This window comes from Oncorhynchus mykiss, chromosome 15 (assembly GCF_057628025.1).
Source record: "Oncorhynchus mykiss isolate SJ-2025 chromosome 15, ASM5762802v1, whole genome shotgun sequence".
NCBI lineage: Eukaryota > Metazoa > Chordata > Actinopteri > Salmoniformes > Salmonidae > Oncorhynchus > Oncorhynchus mykiss.
The window spans coordinates 69,216,759-69,234,293 of NC_143036.1; the positions used below are offsets into that span (position 1 = coordinate 69,216,759).

At 42.0% G+C, this 17,535-nt stretch overlaps 1 protein-coding gene across 6 annotated transcripts in view; it reads left to right on the top strand.

Annotated features, from left to right (window-relative positions):
* Positions 1-5,634: 5,634 nt before the first annotated feature.
* LOC110490600 (plasma membrane calcium-transporting ATPase 1) overlaps positions 5,635-17,535 on the top strand; it is a 59,604-nt gene continuing 47,703 nt past the window's right edge. For 4 of the 6 annotated variants that reach the window (XM_090200929.1, XM_090200925.1, XM_090200927.1 and 1 more), the window contains exon 1: positions 5,635-6,034. The gene's annotated coding sequence lies outside the window, so the exon portion shown is untranslated. The remainder of the gene's footprint in view (positions 6,035-17,535) is intronic. The other 2 variants (XM_090200926.1, XM_090200928.1) reach the window with 1 other exon arrangement.

A 17,535-nucleotide genomic window follows, 5' to 3' on the forward strand; every position in this document is an offset into this window, starting at 1 on the left:
TGAAGAACATATCAAGACCATTTCAAGGACAGCTTTTTTCCATCTACGTAACATTGCAAAAATCAGAAACTTTCTGTCCAAAAATGATGCAGAAAAATTAATCCATGCTTTTGTCACTTCTAGGTTAGACTACTGCAATGCTCTACTTTCCGGCTACCCGGATAAAGCACTAAATAAACTTCAGTTAGTGCTAAATACGGCTGCTAGAATCCTGACTAGAACCAAAAAATTGGATCATATTACTCCAGTGCTAGCCTCCCTACACTGGCTTCCTGTCAAAGCAAGGGCTGGTTTCAAGGTTTTACTGCTAACCTACAAAGCATTACATGGGCTTGCTCCTACCTATCTCTCTGATTTGGTCCTGCCGTACATACCTACACGTACGCTACGGCCACAAGACGCAGGCCTCCTAATTGTCCCTAGAATTTCTAAGCAAACAGCTGGAGGCAGGGCTTTCTCCTATAGAGCTCCATTTTTATGGAACGGTCTGCCTACCCATGTCAGAGACGCCAACTCGGTCTCAACCTTTAAGTCTTTACTGAAGACTCATCTCTTCAGTAGGTCATATGATTGAGTGTAGTCTGGCCCAGTAAATGGAAATGTGAACGGAAAGGCTCTGGAGCAACGAACCGCCCTTGCTGTCTCTGCCTGGCCGATTCCCCTCTTTCCACTGGGATTCTCTGCCTCTAACCATATTCACTGGCTTACTGGGGCTCTCTCATACCATCCCTGGGAGGGGTGCGTCACCTGAGTGGGTTGAGTAACTGATGTGATCGTCTTGTCTGGGTTGGCGCCCCCCCTTGGGTTGTGCCGTGGCGGAGGTCTTTGTGGGCTATACTCAGCCTTGTCTCAGGATGGTAAGTTGGTGGTTGAACATATCCCTCTAGTGGTGTGGGGGCTGTGCTTTGGCAAAGTTGGTGGGGTTATATCCTTCCTGTTTGGCCCTGTCCGGGGGTGTCCTCGGATGGGGCCACAGTGTCTCCTGACCCCTCCTGTCTCAGCCTCCAGTATTTATGCTGCAGTAGTTTATGTGTCAGTGCTAGGGTCAGTTTGTTATATCTGGAGTACTTCTCCTGTCCTATTCGGTGTCCTGTGTGAATGTAAGTGTGCTCTCTTTAATTCTCTCTTTCTCTCTTTCTTTCTCTCTCTCGGAGGACCTGAGCCCTAGGACCATGCCTTAGGACTACCTGACATGATGACTCCTTGCTGTCCCCAGTCCACCTGGCCGTGCTGCTGCTCCAGTTTCAACTGTTCTGCCTTATTATTATTGGACCATGCTGGTCATTTATGAACATTTGGACATCTTGGCCATGTTCTGTTATAATCTCCACCCGGCACAGCCAGAAGAGGACTGGCCACCCCACATAGTCTGGTTCCTCTCTAGGTTTCTTCCTAGGTTTTGGCCTTTCTAGGGAGTTTTTCCTAGCCACCGTGCTTCTACACCTGCATTGCTTGCTGTTTGGAGTTTTAGGCTGGGTTTCTGTACAGCACTTTGAGATATCAGCTGATGTACAAAGGGCTATATAAATACATTTGATTTGATTTGAAACAGAGCATGATCCCCTCCCTTCGGAGACTGGGCGGCAGGGCATTATTCCAACATGATAACGACCCAAAACACACCTCCAAGACGACCACTGCCTTGCTAAAGAAGCTGAGGGTAAAGGTGATGGACTGGCCAAGCGTGTCTCCAGACCTAAACCCTATTGAGCATCTGTGGGGCATCCTCAAACGGAAGGTGGAGTGCAAGGTCTCTAACATCCACCAGCTCCGTGATGTCGTCATAGAGGAGTGGAAGAGGACTCCAGTAGCAACCTGTGAAGCTCTGGTGAACTCCATGCCCAAGAGGGTTAAGGCAGTGCTGGAAAATGATGGTGGCCACACAAGATATTGACACTTTGGGCCCAATTTGGACATTTTCACTTAGGGGTGTACTCACTTTTGTTGCCAGCGGTTTAGACATTAATGGCTGTGTGTTGAGTTATTTTGAGGGGACAGCAAATTTACACTGTTATACAAGCTGTACACTCACTACTTTACATTGTAGCAAAGTGTCATTTCTTCAGTGTTGTCGCAAGAAAATATATACTCAAATATTGACAAAAATGTGAGGGGTGTACTCACTTTTGTGATATACTGTACCTGCTGGAGCGTGTGCTATGGGTGGGTGGTGCTATGGTGACCAGTGAGCTGAGATAAGGCGGGGCTTTACCTAGCAGAGACTTATAGATGACCTGGAGCCAGTGGGTTTGGCGATGGATATGTAGTGAAGGCCAGCCAACGAGAGCATGCAGGTCGCAGTGGTGGGTAGTATATGGGGCTTTGGTGATAAAACGGATGGCACTGTGATAGTCTGCATCCAGTTTGCTGAGTAGAGTGTTGGGGGCTATTTTGTAAATGTGTCAAGTGTCTAGGTGAAGCAGGTAAGGCGGAGTCAGGAGCAGGACACTGAGATGGGTAATACTCGTAACTCAAAAACACAACAAAATATTCCAAGAAGGAAAAATATACCAGCTCACAAAATACAAGACAACTTCCAACGAAGAAACACGCACAAAAACAAGGGGGAACCAGACGGTTAAATAGGGAACATATAATTATGGAAGGGAAACCAGGTGTGTACAATGAAGACAAAACAAATGGAAAATGAAAAGTGGATCGGTGGCGACTATAAAACCGGTGACGTCGACCGCCGAACATTGCCCGCACAAGGAGAGGGACCAACTTCGGCGGAAGTCATGACAAAATGACATCGCCGAAGACAAGGATCGGTAGGATAGTCAGTTTTACGAGGGTATGTTTGGCGGCATGAGTGAAGGAGGCTTTGTTGCGAAATAAGAAGCCGATTCTAGATTTCATTTTGGATTGGAGATGCTTAATGTGAGTCTGGAAGGAGAGTTTACAGTCTAACCAGACACCTTTTAATTCAAGTCAATGTTCTGTGATGGTTAGATGGGTAATTGTATTTCTATGACTTGAAGTCCCAAAACCCCTTTGAAAATATCAACTCTGGTTTAAGTTTTTTAATTTTTTATTTCAACAATGATTAAATAGTTGATTTAGTAATATATGTTGTAGTGTAAGGAAATTAAGCCAAGGTATTTTAAAGTGCCCAAAGCATACACTGGCTGAAACTGTCCCTTCATAAAGTAAATCATTTGTTGTCTTTATCCATTGCTCTAATGACCAGCCAATCTGGATTGTCTCAGAAAGCCCTGCTTGGAACAGTTAATAAGCTTCATTGCCTGTTGCGAAATGGGTTTTGTTCATTTCTGCACATTAAGACCATTCCCAAAGTCTTTAAATGGATTTAACCGCTGTTAAAGTGAGCTCAACTGAGCAAACATGCAGAATGTTAGCACAGAGCATAATTCAAATTCATTGGCTGTCATACTCAGATAAACAATAGCGACTACAAACATTGTTTAGCTTGCTAGTAATGGGAGAACAAATCATGTTACGGAAAGACGCTCAGAGAATGGATGGCATCCTCCACTGCAATAAATCATGCTCTTATTTGATTTACCCACCCAACTTTTAATGAACTATTCCTAATGACTTTCTCATATTCCCAAAACACCTGTGTGTGTGTGTGTGTGTGTGTGTGTGTGTGTGTGTGTGTGTGTGTGTGTGTGTGTGTGTGTGTGTGTGTGTGTGTGTGTGAGGGAAGGCGGGCAGGCGGGCGGGCGGGCAAGCATGTGTGTGTGGGCATGCTTAATTTTGTCTCTGCAGTATGTGTGTGTGTGTGTGTGTGGGGGGGGGGGGGGGGCTCTCAACCTCATCAAATTTGAAGTGTGGATCTCTTTTTTCCATGGCAGCCAGCGACATCATCACCCATAGCGTGAAACAGTTAGGGCCTGCGGTGGAAAGAGAAGGGCTGTGTCCCAAATGGCACCCTATTCCATACATAGTGCACTACTTTTGACTAGATCCTTATGGGCCCTGGACAAAAGTAGTGCACCAAATAGGGAATAGGGTGCTATTTTGGATGTTACCAATCAAAATTGCTCTGCTCGCCATTTTAGAGGGACATCTGCTCGAGGGCCGGGCACAATGCTACAGGCCTCCAATCGGAGAGGCCCGAAATGAGAGCCTCTAAAGCTGAGCTGTGTGTGTATGAGAGAGGGGGAGAGAGAACTGGAAACTGGCACACATAAAAATAGGATACGAGTTTTCCCACAGCTCCGCAAGATTTGGAAGGCCTGCAAGGAAACTTGTTTGCTTGCCTCATGTGGCTCATGAGAGACCTACATATTACTTTTGAAAAGATATCAGCTGTATAACTCCTGTGGTGAAATGCTTCTGGTTTGAACTTCAAGTCAACAGCGGTCATTGACACCCAGTCCCAGAGACGGATGAGAGGGACGCTGAAAATGGAGGACTGGAGATATTTATGTTGTGTTCATTTCCTTCCCCTCTCTCTGTTCTGTTCCTCCCTAACACTGGTTTGTGATTCAGAGCTACCAATTGAACATTACAAGATTTAGGTCCAAATTACACAACGTTTAAACAACTTCTTTCTCCTGTTTATAAATCCAGAGCGGTAAATTGAAGAAGTGCAGCAATGTTTTTTTGTGTTAAAAAATTGGACCCATTAAGTGAAGAGTAGCTAATATATGGCTATGGATGCCAGTCAAATAATATGTACATTCTATAGACAGTTGAAGGCCTGCATGCATTGCGTTGATGTTATAATCATAGAGCCAGTCTGGCAGAGATTATGCAGCATTATGTATACTCAGACCAATATGGGTCTGATAATGGGTGCAGAGAATACACAGATCAATGGTAGCCAGACATCACACGCAGACACACACACACACACTCCGACACACACACACACACACACACACACACACACACACACACACACACACACACACACACACACACACACACACACACACACACACACACACTCGTGCACCTACACACTCCCACACACACACAGAAGTGCATGTACTGTACACACACACATTCAAGGGCGACCTTGTCCACCGAGGCTCACACACACAGCTCTCTTGCACCTCTCATGGCATCTCCTGTGTGCCTCTGGAAATGTGACATCAACCCGTTTACAACCTGATATCACACCCTCATTCCAGGAACAACCCCGCTATCTGAAGTTAACAACTATCAATGGATTGAATCAGAGGTAATGTAGAGCTTCATTGTTAAACTCAGATTAATGACACTAAAGCCTGGGGAGCCAGGGTGGGAAAATGTAATATGCTGAAGTTTAGTGCAAGATGTTATGTACTCTGTACTTTGAAATTTTAGCCTTATGTTTAATATGAGTAAGTCCTGCAGTGTTGGAAGAGAACAAGGTGCCACTATTTCAGAACAGCTTTTGGTGTACAATGCAATGCATGCTTTGTGTGTGTGTCGGTAGGCTATTCAGATAGTCAGTACTTGTGATTCAGACTTGAATTGTGCTATATATATACATATATATATATATTTTTACTGCAATATAATAGACAGATTCTATAGCCCATTTCAAACGACTGTATCGCTCCTTCACCCTTATGTGCTGAAGAATCAAACACTAAAGCATTGAATAGATAGAAAAATCGCGACGTCATGGAAAGAATGACGTCAAGTTTGATGAGCCGCCGGGAAGTTGGGCGGAGCTACACAACCGACGGGGCCAGGGAGATGCACACACAAATAAACAGATGTCAGTGCTCATTTAATGCTGGTTAAATCATACGATGTAAGAACTGATTTTTGCACGCATCAGATTCTTATAAAGTAAGACCGGGCAAAGAGTGGGTGCAAGAGGATCTCCATCCGTGAACGGAATTGATGACGTACCGTTTCCACGGGCGACTGAAATGTTGGTTAAGCCAATGGGGATCTATATTGGAGTTATTGCCCATCCCCCTGACGTGAATCACATGTCCCTTGCGATGTTGTGACAGTGTAGTGGGCGGGATTTTTACTACAGATCGGGAAAGAGGGGCAGTCTGTAGTGAGATACTGAGGAGAGGGAAAGAGAGGAAGGTCTCAGAGGTAATACTCGGAAAACGGAGTAAGTACTTCGTTTGATTTTTTTTTTGCACACAAATATATATTTCCATAAGTAACAACATGGACACAAGCCAAGCTTTGATTCTGGTAAGCAATAGCGAACCGGTTTGGTTTTATCTCCTTACTACAGTTTTAGTTTAACGGTAAACGTTAGCTAGCTCAGTGCAGCTGCTCGTGAGTTCATGTCTAGCTTGCAAGCTAGCTTCTATTTGGGTAAGAAGATGGAACAACTGACATTGAGCTTCTTGTTCTTTACACCACAATTTGCTTCGGACATTAACCTACCTAACGTTTTCCAGAACAGGATCTTATTGACAAGTTAATGGAATTTATTGTAACGTGCGAAAATACAACTCGCGGGTGACTGGTTGAAAAGTTGTGTAGCTAAATAACGTTAGCGGTGTAACGTTATTTTGAAATGGGTTCGACACTAGCTTTGGAGGAGCTCGTGGACAGGAGGTGGAGGTTGACGCCTAACCTCTACTGTACTAAGGAGTGAAGAAGAAGCAAAAGTCGTGGTGAAAACGACTTGAAATAACCAAGTGCCTGAAATAGCTTGTTGAATTATTTGCGTGAGTAGCTAGCTATGTGAACGTTATTTGAGTCCAGCCATGCTGGTCGACTCGGACTCCAATTTAATTAATTCAGAATCTTAATTGCTGGGTTCTTTTTTATTCCGCCTGAATTTGTTATTAACGTGACGTTAGTTGGCTAATAGTTGACTTGACACATGCAGTGTGCTCATAATGAGTCAATAACCTGTAACAGTTAGGTTAGCGTAACTTTGGTTAGCTTTCTTGCCGCAAAAGGACTACGTCCGTTGCTTTATGGCACTGTTACATTTTATACATAAGTTACAATTTCTCAATTGAAAATGAACCTTGGTTGCCTTACATTTTGCTTTGTTACATTGGCAATTTTGCCGGTTAGCTACCTAACGTTAAGCCTTGACGGCGATGGGTACTCCACTTGAAATTATTCCATGGTGTTATTCCACTGCACTCGTCGGTTCTGCACAGTTGGTTAGCCAGTGGTTGACTTGTGACATAGCTAGCTAGGTAACAGTCCTGACTGATAGCTAACGTTATCCAGTTAAATGAAGGATATACTGTAGCTAGCTAGGTGAAGCGTTAGTGCACCAGCTGCTAACATTGGCCAACCTACCTTTAACGTTACATGTTTTGCAACGGTTGCTACGCCGCAACACATCGTTAAGTTAGCTACTAGCACTTCTGTCTGAACTCCGTCTTTGAAACCTGTCATACATATCAGCTTGGTGATATGCACTCTGGATGCCAGATGAGATGCCGAAATGTCAACCTAGTACAGCTAACGTTAACAAGTTACATTACCGCCGGTATATCTATTTAGTTGTAGCAGTGTCCATAGCGGATCCATCTAACTAGCTACGACAGATCCATTATCCTGTCATGCTTTCTTTTCGCTCAGTGTGCCACCATTAGCTACCAACCTCGAGCGTGATTATTTGTTCACGTTATGACAAGGCAACGTAACCAATCATTTGACCTTGACTACAGATAGTCCAAAGGCAATTTTCTACATCTTTTTCTATTGCAGAGCTTATGTACTGGTCCCAGTGTGATAGGCGACGAGCTATCACGTTTTGATGTCTAACAGAAGGGATCAGTCCTTATCCTATTAAATGGCACCCGGCGTGCTGCACTTTGCCAGCAATGCATTCTAGTCTCTGCTGAATGCTGAGCTTCGAATCAACGCTGCTGGTTGACCATCTGGATTACGATCACTTATCGTTTGAGAATCTGTGTCATCAAATTGCAAACATTGGGGATTCCATTGATCTGTGCAACGCTTGTATTGAAGTCTAGTAATGTGCATTAATATGCATCCACAATACATATGCTATAATATTTGAAGAATTTACAATGCTGTAGTCATGTAAGAGAGGTATGGTGATCATTGGACACGTTGTATAAAATAACGTTTTTAACCCATATCAGTGTAGGATATGATTTTAAGATTTTTTTGGTGTCAGGGTGTTCTGATATGTGAAATATCGTTGTTATCAAATTTTATTTGTCACATACACATGGTTAGCATATGTTAATGTGAGTGTAGTGAAATGCTTGTGCTTCTAGTTCAGACAATGCAGTAATAACCAACGAGTAATCTAACCTAACAATTTCACAACAGCTACTTTATACACCCAAGTGTAAAGGGATGAAGAATATGTACATAAAGATATATGAATGAGTGATGGTACAGAATGGCATAGGCAAGATGTAGTAGATGGTATCGAGTGCAGTATATACATATGAGATGAGTAATGTAGGGTATGTAAACATTATATTAAGTGGCATTGTTTAAAGTGGCTAGTGATACATGTATTACATAAAGATGGCAAGATGCAGTAGGTGGTATAGAGTACAGTATATACTTATAAGATGAGTAATGTAGGGTATATAAACATTATATTAAGTGACATTGTTTTAAAGTAGCAGCCACTCAATGTTAGTGGTGGCTGTTTAACAGTCTGATGGCCTTGAGATAGAAGCTGTTTTTCAGTCTCTCAGTCCCTGCTGTTCTCTGCTGACTGCTGTCAATTTGATCAAGATTTTGTTGCATTCTGAATACATTCATGGCATTCAATAGGAGTGTGATTTCTATATTCTAGACATTTGCCTTTTATAGATCCACACATTTTGGCCATAAAAAACAACAACCTTTGACTGTGTCTGAGGCTGTAGTTTTAACCAAAACTGTATATCACTCAGGAATGAACCATAAGCAGTGCAGCAGAGTAAAACTGAGCATACAGCAATAAAAACCTTCTCACTTGCATGGTATTGGTCAGCTGTGGTCCCTGTTCAATTATTAAAACAGATGTATGTTCTGTGAATTGCATAGGATTTCTATGCCAATGATTCATGAGGAGTTTCACGATCGGCTGACTTATTAGTCTGATACTAGTACTGAATAGGATTTGAAGTCTGTCTCTGGTCTTACATTGTTTTGGAAAGTAGGCCTTTGAGTGGTTGTGGTTCAGTCAGAGGTTTTAACCTAATTAAATTGGTAGGCCGATACTACCTCAGTACAATAGCTATAGGATTACATTTCTTGGTAAATATAGGAACACATTTCTTGGTAAATTAGAATTATTGAGCAGCAGTAGACTTTGTAGTTAATATTGATGGCATTTAGAATAGACAGGTGTCAAAGTATAACACGTGTAATATGCTTGTTTATCAGCGAATAGGTACTATTAGGATTAGGTAGGTACTATGATGTAACATAATTATCCTGTTAAACAAAGTTTCGGACAACGTGCTGTCTATTCCAGGTAATGATTTGGCCTTGTCGACACTGCATCCCAGACTCATCGTGGACATGGACCCTGGCAGGGCTGCCTGATGCGTGCTCACTCAACTGGCTACCTGCTAAACTGTATTTCCCCCTCATGTTGAACAAGGTCTATAATTGTCAGGAAATCTAACATTCTGCATCAAATCTAAGAAATGGCTACTATAATCCTCCTTTTGTCTTACTATTGTAAGACCTACTATAGAAACTTACTAACGGAGACTCCTACTGCCAAAAGGCACAATTGGTTATGTAAAAGACAATGGAGCTGTTGTCACATTCATCTGAGGTGACATTCAACCCCATGTAGGCTATCATAGACAGCTCAATATAGTCTGCTGTACTATTAAGTAGGCCTACATTGTACAATGCTGCTTTTTACTCACACTGGTGCGATGCGTATCTCCTCAATATTGTAAGGGCAAGGATATTCCACACTGCTGTTTAAAGGCAAGTCGAGTCTGACTCATGCTGGCTCAATTAGGCTCAAGTCTAAACAGACACACAAGCTCATATTTCCTTCTCTATCGGCATTCTCAGGTGTTCTCTTTTTAATCAAATGGCATAGAGCGATATTAAAAATAAAGAGTTTTCTTAATTTAGGGTTTTACTATTTTTTACATTGTAGAATAATAGTTTTGATGTCTTCACTATGAAATAACACATGGAATCATGTAGTAACCAACAGCAACCAGCACTCCATTACTCTCCTTGGTCAAATAGCCCTTACACAGCCTGGAGGTGTGTTGGGTCATTGTCCTGTTGGGAAAAAAATGATTGTCCCACTAAGCGCAAACCAGATGGAATGGTGTATTGCTGCAGAATGCTGTGGTAGCCATGCTGGTTTTGTGTGCTTTGAATTAGGTATGACGATATATATTGTGTGACGATAGAAAAACGTCTATCGTTTCATATTATCAATTGGACACGTGTGGAAGGACATTTGCAACACATGAGTGAACGTGGCACGGAGACCGTACCTAAAAGAGGGGCTACTTTGGTCGCATTGTCATGGTTTGGGTATGAAAGGTTTGACACGAACTAGAAAACCGCCCCCTGCAAAATATGCCGCAGGCCGGTCCCGACAACAGGCTCAAACACCACTAGCCTATCTTAGCACCTACACAAAAATCATGTGAAACAGTATGGAGAGAGTCTACGGATGAGACCCCAAAAAGTACAGTCGGGTGCTCAAAACAAACCCCGGACTCAGACGTTGCAAGAGGCTTTTGCCCGTGGCACAGCATATGGCAAAGAATCACGAAGATGGAAGGAGGTAACAGCTGCCGTTACAACTTACATCTGCAAAGACATGGCCCCAATTTACACGTTCGAGAAACAGGCGTTTCGTGAGATGCAAACACTCAACCCAAGGTATAAAATGCAAATATTTAATTTGTTAAGTATAATTCAAAATGTAATAAAAAATAGGCCTTTACATGTGGTCATTTTATATACACTATTTATTCATTGATTTTACAGGAAATGTGCTATATCGTGATGTGTCATTATCAGGATATGAAATGACCTATATCTGGATATAAGATTTTGGCCATATCGCCCAGCCCTACTTTTGAATTCTAAATAAATCACTGACAGTGTTACCAGCAAAGGGCCATCACACCACCACCTCTATGCTTCGCAGTGGGAACCACTCGTGCAGAGATCATCCGTTCACCTACTCTGCGTCTCACAAAGACATTTACAAATTCCGTCAGTGTTTCTTAGCCCAAGCAAGTGTCGTCTTCTTATTGGTGTTTTTTAGTAGTGGTTTCTTGCAGCAATCTGACCAGTGCCTTAGACCGCTCACGAGTGGTGCAGCGGTCTAAGGCATTGCATCTCAGTACAAGAGGCATCACTACAGTCCCTGGTTCGAGTCCAGGCTGTATCACATCCGGCTGTGATTGGGAGTTCCACAGGGCGGCCCACAATTTGTCCAGCATCGTCTGGGTTTGGCCGTCATTTAAAATGTTATTTTTTTAACCTTTAAGCAAGTCAATTAAGAACAAATTCTTATTTTCAATTGACGGCCTAGGAACAGTGGGTTAACTGCCTGTTCAGGGGCAGAACGACAGATTTTGTACCTTGTCAGCGCGGGGGTTTGAACTTGCAACCTTCCGGTTACTAGTCCAACGCTCTAACCACTTGGCTACCCTGCCATTGTAAATAAGAATTTGTTCTTAACTGATTTGCCTAGTTAAATAAAGGTTAAATTTAACAAATAAATAATAATACAATTAAATGAAGGTCTAATTCACAGTCTCCTCTGAAAAGTTGAAGTTTTTCTTGAACTCTATGAAACACTTATTTGGGCTGTAATTTCTGAGGCTGGTAACTCTAATGAACTTATCCTCTTCAGCATAGGTAACTCTGGGTCTTTTCCTGTGGTGGTCCTCACTAGAGCCTGTTTCATCATAGCGCTTGAAGGTTTTTGCGACTGCACTGTCAAAGTTCTTGACATTTTCCGTATTGACTGACCTTCATGTCATAAAGTAATGATGGACTGTCATTTCCCTTTGCTTATTTGAGCTGTTCTTGACATATGGACATGGTCTTTTACCAAATAGGGCTATCTTCTGTATACAACCCCTACCTGGTCACAACACAACTGATTGGCTCAAATGCATTAAGAAGAAAATTAAATTCCACAAATGAACTTTTAACAAGGCACACCTGTTAATTGAAATGCATTCCAGGTGACTACCTCATGAAGCTGGTTGAAAGGTTGCAAGAGTGTGCAAAACTGTCAGTCTGCATATAAGAAAACGGTCCTGTTGGATAGCCTAGAGAGAGACACGCATGCAATCTTATTTTGTTTGAAATTAGCCTGGTAAATGCATTTTTAATCTGTAGGCTACAATCTCAATTGACCACCCAGCATATTTGTTTAAACCCAATCAAGGAGCACAACATTTGACCTAAATAGGAGGAAACCCCATGGCGAATTAGAAATAGTGGGGGCAGCTGGTCACACAATGGTAGTAAATGTCAGGGCAGCATGACCTTAGACTAGCGCTGGGCGATATGGCAAAATATCATATGTTTTTTACGGTATTTAATGTTTTAGAATTATACAAGTTCTGAATTTGCTTTATGAGTGGTGCGTGACCCTAAGGTGGAAACAAACTTTCTAAGATCGTTCAATAGCTCTTTCTCATTCTGATTATTTTATACAGTTCAATTCAACTAAAATATTTTTGTTGCATTTCTTGCACCCATTTGAGATAATTTCTACACTGCCATGTAGGGCTGCACGACATGGGCAAAACATTTAGGCCTTATTTTTAACCACATGTTGCGATTTCACTTGCTATTTAGAGTAAAACATTATATTTATATAATTCTATAGTTAGAATATAATAGTGGGCACTTTGATTACAGTGTTTTAGTATGAAAATGCCAGGTAGGAGTTATTTAAATAGGGTTGGAACCAAGTGTTGATAAGTGTTTCCTAGGGGACCCTGTATTTTTTGGCTACATTAAATGATTTCTCTTAGCTACTTCACGTAGCTAACATATTCATGCTTCACGTATACCTCTTTGATTTAGAAGATACTGTTGCACAAGCAACATGAGGATTTAGGTCTACACCATCACTTGTATTATCAGGCTGTAAAGCTTGTTACGTTTGCTTTGACCCAGTACATTTATTAGCTAGCCAGCTAACATGATTTAGGCCCAACTTGCTAAGTGTAATTCTAGGTTGCTAGTGTCTCTGGTCAAGCAACAACAAATGCGCTCCTTGAGTGACGGGGTGGTGCTATGTCTGTGTGGAAAGTGCTGCCGGAGAGAGATGACTCAAGTAGCGGAGTAAACTATCAAAATGGACATTACACACGGCATATCACATTTAACAAATCAAACATTCAAATCCCGTTTATAGAACGTAAAGTAAAAACCCAAACTGGCATCAATACCAGGATATCGTAAAATATGTTATACCCCCTACCTCAGGCCGTAGAGCTGCCCAGCAGAGTCAGTTAAAAAAAGGAGCGCAAAGGCTCAACTTCAAAGATGGCTTGCTCTTGAAAATGAAGAACATACAAGTTAAATTAAACCATAGCCTCAATAAATCTACCTCTATCCCCTTTAAAAACCCAGAAGATGCTCAATTTATTCCATTTGCTTATACAGAAGGGAAAGTGGAGACGCAAAGGACGATTTTTAAATGTCCCCCAAGAGACCATCACAAATCTCGATTAAATGAGCAGAAGAGCACTGGGAAGAGGAAGTGTGTCGTAGAGTTGACGCCGGGCAGGGACACCTCTGCATGGTGTCGTGAATTGGCAGGCTGGTCATGTAGAACACAGAGTAGAGAAGTGCCCAGTCTCTAGTGTGAAGTGGCGCGCTGATAGCACTGAACCATGCTGCATGACATGAGTAAGGCTGGGTGCCTGCCTCTGCTTTGTACCCTCCACATTTACACGCCCTGACCCACTTCAGCAGGGGCCAGAGTGGGGAATGGGGACAGGAAGGGGTAGTCTGTAGGATGCTAAAAATACCCCCATCTGCACCAGCAAGACCATAGCAGAGGGATCCCTGGAATGGCTGTCCTTGACTCACAACAAGTAAGTTGGCATGTAGAGGGGTTCAAAGTGCCAACCATGACCAAGAGGGTTTCCTTAGTTTGGGGAGAATTGCTTGAAAGTCCATCAACAGATAACATTTGCACCGTTTGGCCATAGAGGTCTGTTACATCTCATTTTCTGCTCCCTGGAAAGGAATAACTGCTGAGCTTTTTTATGACAAACATCTTCGTATACGGTTCTAGGTGAAACCCCAATAGATTTCTTTGGTCTTCTCTTACTTAGTAAGGGTTTTGCTGTTGTTGTGCACAAAGGGTTAACCTCGCTCCTATCGTTGTTCAACCATACCATGCCAGCTGTTAGCTCGGTGATCCAATCACAATGATTTTCCACTGTTGTGACATTTGATCTGTTCCGCAACCTGAAACTGTCACCGCTCAGCAAATGTTGGCACTTCCTTCATCTTGGTGGTGCAGATGCTCGCAGGGGGACAGGCTCAGAGCATGAGATGTGAGGACAAGGGAAATGGAGTCTGGCCGCCTCCATTACTTTGGGGTTGAACATGTGTGTTCGCTGGGTGCTGAGGGCAACTCAAATATGCCAACCATTTTTAGAAGACCATTTAGGGGGGGAAACACTTGAGAGAGTCACACACCGCAATAGGCAAGTTAACATGGTAAGTCATCTGGGCCACAGTTGAAATTCACTTGAATGTGTCTAATTCACTTGAATTTGTGGAAAGATGCCGTTCCTGTCAGGCAGAATGCACGTTGCCAGAGTTTCAATAAGGAACTGCAACCCTTCTTGTCTAAATGGGCCACACTAAGATTAGAACACAAATTCTACTTAGGCAACGGTAAAAAGTTTCACTTTGTGTTTTCGCACATCTCACAACTATAAAAAAACACTACCACGTGAAATATTTTGGTGGAAACCTCTGTGTACGTTTCAACCTCACCCCAAACTTGTGGCCAGCAAAAGGGGTATTTCCCTCTCAAATGAGATTTTATGTCACCTCAGAATTGCAACCAGCCCTGCAATTATGTTGTGTAAAGAATAATAAATCCTGTCCTTTTTCCATGGCAGATGGCTCCAAATAGAATTGACACATGACCAAATAGTTTCTCAAAAACAAGTCTGAAAGTAGTGGGTTCGTTGGGTTGCTCTCATTTGTCCAGTTACTGAAATGACATTTTTCACTTGTGTGAATGTACCACATTCGTGCCCTCAGTAAAGCACTGTTTTCTGGGCATCGTAGAATGTGCAGGGATTTTGTCCTGATGCAGATGCAGTTATGAGTATTATGTTCCCCATCTGAAAAAGGGAAGCGTGCTCACTACTTTTTCTCTCATTCAGGTCATTGTTACACCCAGACACTAATGTAGACAGTGAATAAAACCAACTTCCCAGCTGGTGACCTCTTTGAGAGAGGGAGTAGGAAGTGCTTCCCCAGCCTGCCCTACAGTGTTAAATTCCTCTAGAGCGGTGATTCTAAAATCTCTCCTTTGGGACCCCCAGATGTATTTGATCTATTCCAGAGCGAGCACACCTGATTCCAACTTGACTAGGTGAATCAGGTGTGCTAGTTCAGGGCTATAACACATTTTTGAAAAGTTATTTTATTTTGCAGAGTATAAGTTTGAGGACCACTGCCCTAGGGGATTCACTGTCCTAACCTTGAGACAATATAGGTTGGGTCATTTTCATCATTGCCCATTTGAATGGTCTTTCCATACAAGCTGCCTTTTACATGTCATCTTTCCTGACGTTTTTTGACTTCCTTATTCCGGTGCATCCCTCTCCCCGCTTCGAACATGGCACCTTTCCTTGTGGTGATTCTAAGAAATTGGGGACACTGAATGTCAAATGGTTTTTAATTGCACAACTGAAATAAGTGTAGCAGGGACATTTTGATGATGGACTCTGGAAATGGAGATATACCTCCTCTGGAGGTAGGAAGGGTTTTCTCCTATATAGCTACTTCACATTAAGCACCAAACACTATGTGGGAGGAAGCTGGGTGTTTCATGAGTTAGAATTCTTGCAGTAATTCCAGTTAGGCTAAGTGAAATGCTCTTCTTTTGACTTGTATACCAGTTGAATGGACTATAGAACTCTACATGTGCGTTGGTACATAAATGATCATACATTAACTACAATACATTTTGTTTGGCTCTGCTTTTACTGTAGTGACCACCTACATCTGTTTGCCTGTGCTTCTCGTGGGGTTTATAGTAGAGGTCGACCAATTATGATTTTTCAACGACGATACCAATATCAATTATTGGAGGACCAAAAAAAGCTGATACCGATAAATCGGCCTATTTTTTTAAAATTTTATTTAAATATTTGTTTACATTTTTTCTTTGTAATAATGACAAGTACAACAATACTGAATGAACACTTATTTTAACTTATATATATATATATATATATATATAATATAATACATCAATAAAATCAATGTACCCTCAAATAAATAATGAAACCTGTTCAATTTGGTTTAAATAATGGAGAAGAAAGTAAAAGTGCAATATGTGCCATGTAAAAAAAGCTAACGTTTAAGTTCCTTGCTCAGAACATGAGAACATATGAAAGCTGGTGGTTCCTTTTAACATGAGTCTTCAATATTCCCAGGTAAGAAGTTTTAGGTTGTAGGAATTGTAGGACTATTTCTCTCTACACCATTTGTATTTCATATACCTTTGACTATGGGATGTTCTTATAGGCACTTTAGTATTGCCAGTGTAACAGTATAGCTTCCATCCCTCTCCTCGCCCATACCTGGGTTCGAACCAGGAACACATCGACAACAGCCACCCTCAAAGCATCGTTACCCATCGCTCCACAAAAGCTGCGGCCCTTGCAGAGCAAGGGGAACAACTACCCCAAGTCTCAGAGCGAATGACATCACCGATTGAAACGCTATTAGTGCGCACCCCGCTAACTAGCTAGCCATTTCACATTGGTTACACCAGCCTAATCTCGGGAGTTGATAGGCTTGAAGTCATAAACAGCTCAATGCTGGAAGCATTGCTAAGAGCTGCTGGCAAAATGCACGAAAGTGCTGTTTGAATGAATGCTTATGAGCCTGCTGCTGCCTACCATCGCTCAGTCAGACTGCTCTATCAAATCATAGACTTAATTATAACATAACACACAGAAATACGAGCCTTTGGTCATTAATATAGTAGAATCCGGAAACTATAATTTCGAAAACGAAACGTTTATTCTTTCAGTGAAATACGGAACCATTCCGTATTTTATCTAACGGGTGGCATCCATAAGTCTAAATATTCCTGTTACATTGAAGGTTGTGCAATGTTATGTCATAATTAAGTAAAATTCTGGCAAATTAGTTCGCAACGAGCCAGGCGGCCCAAACTGCTGCATATACCCTGACTCTGTTGCAAGAGAAGTGACACAATTACCCTAGTTAAAAGAAATTCATGTTAGCAGACAATATTAACTAAATATGCAGGTTTAAAAATATATACTTGTGTATTGATTTTAAGGCATTGATGTTTATGGTTAGGTACACGTTGGAGTAACGACAGTCCTTTTTCGCAAATGCGCACCACATCGATTATATGCAACGTAGGACACGCTAGATAAACTAGTAATATCATCAACCATG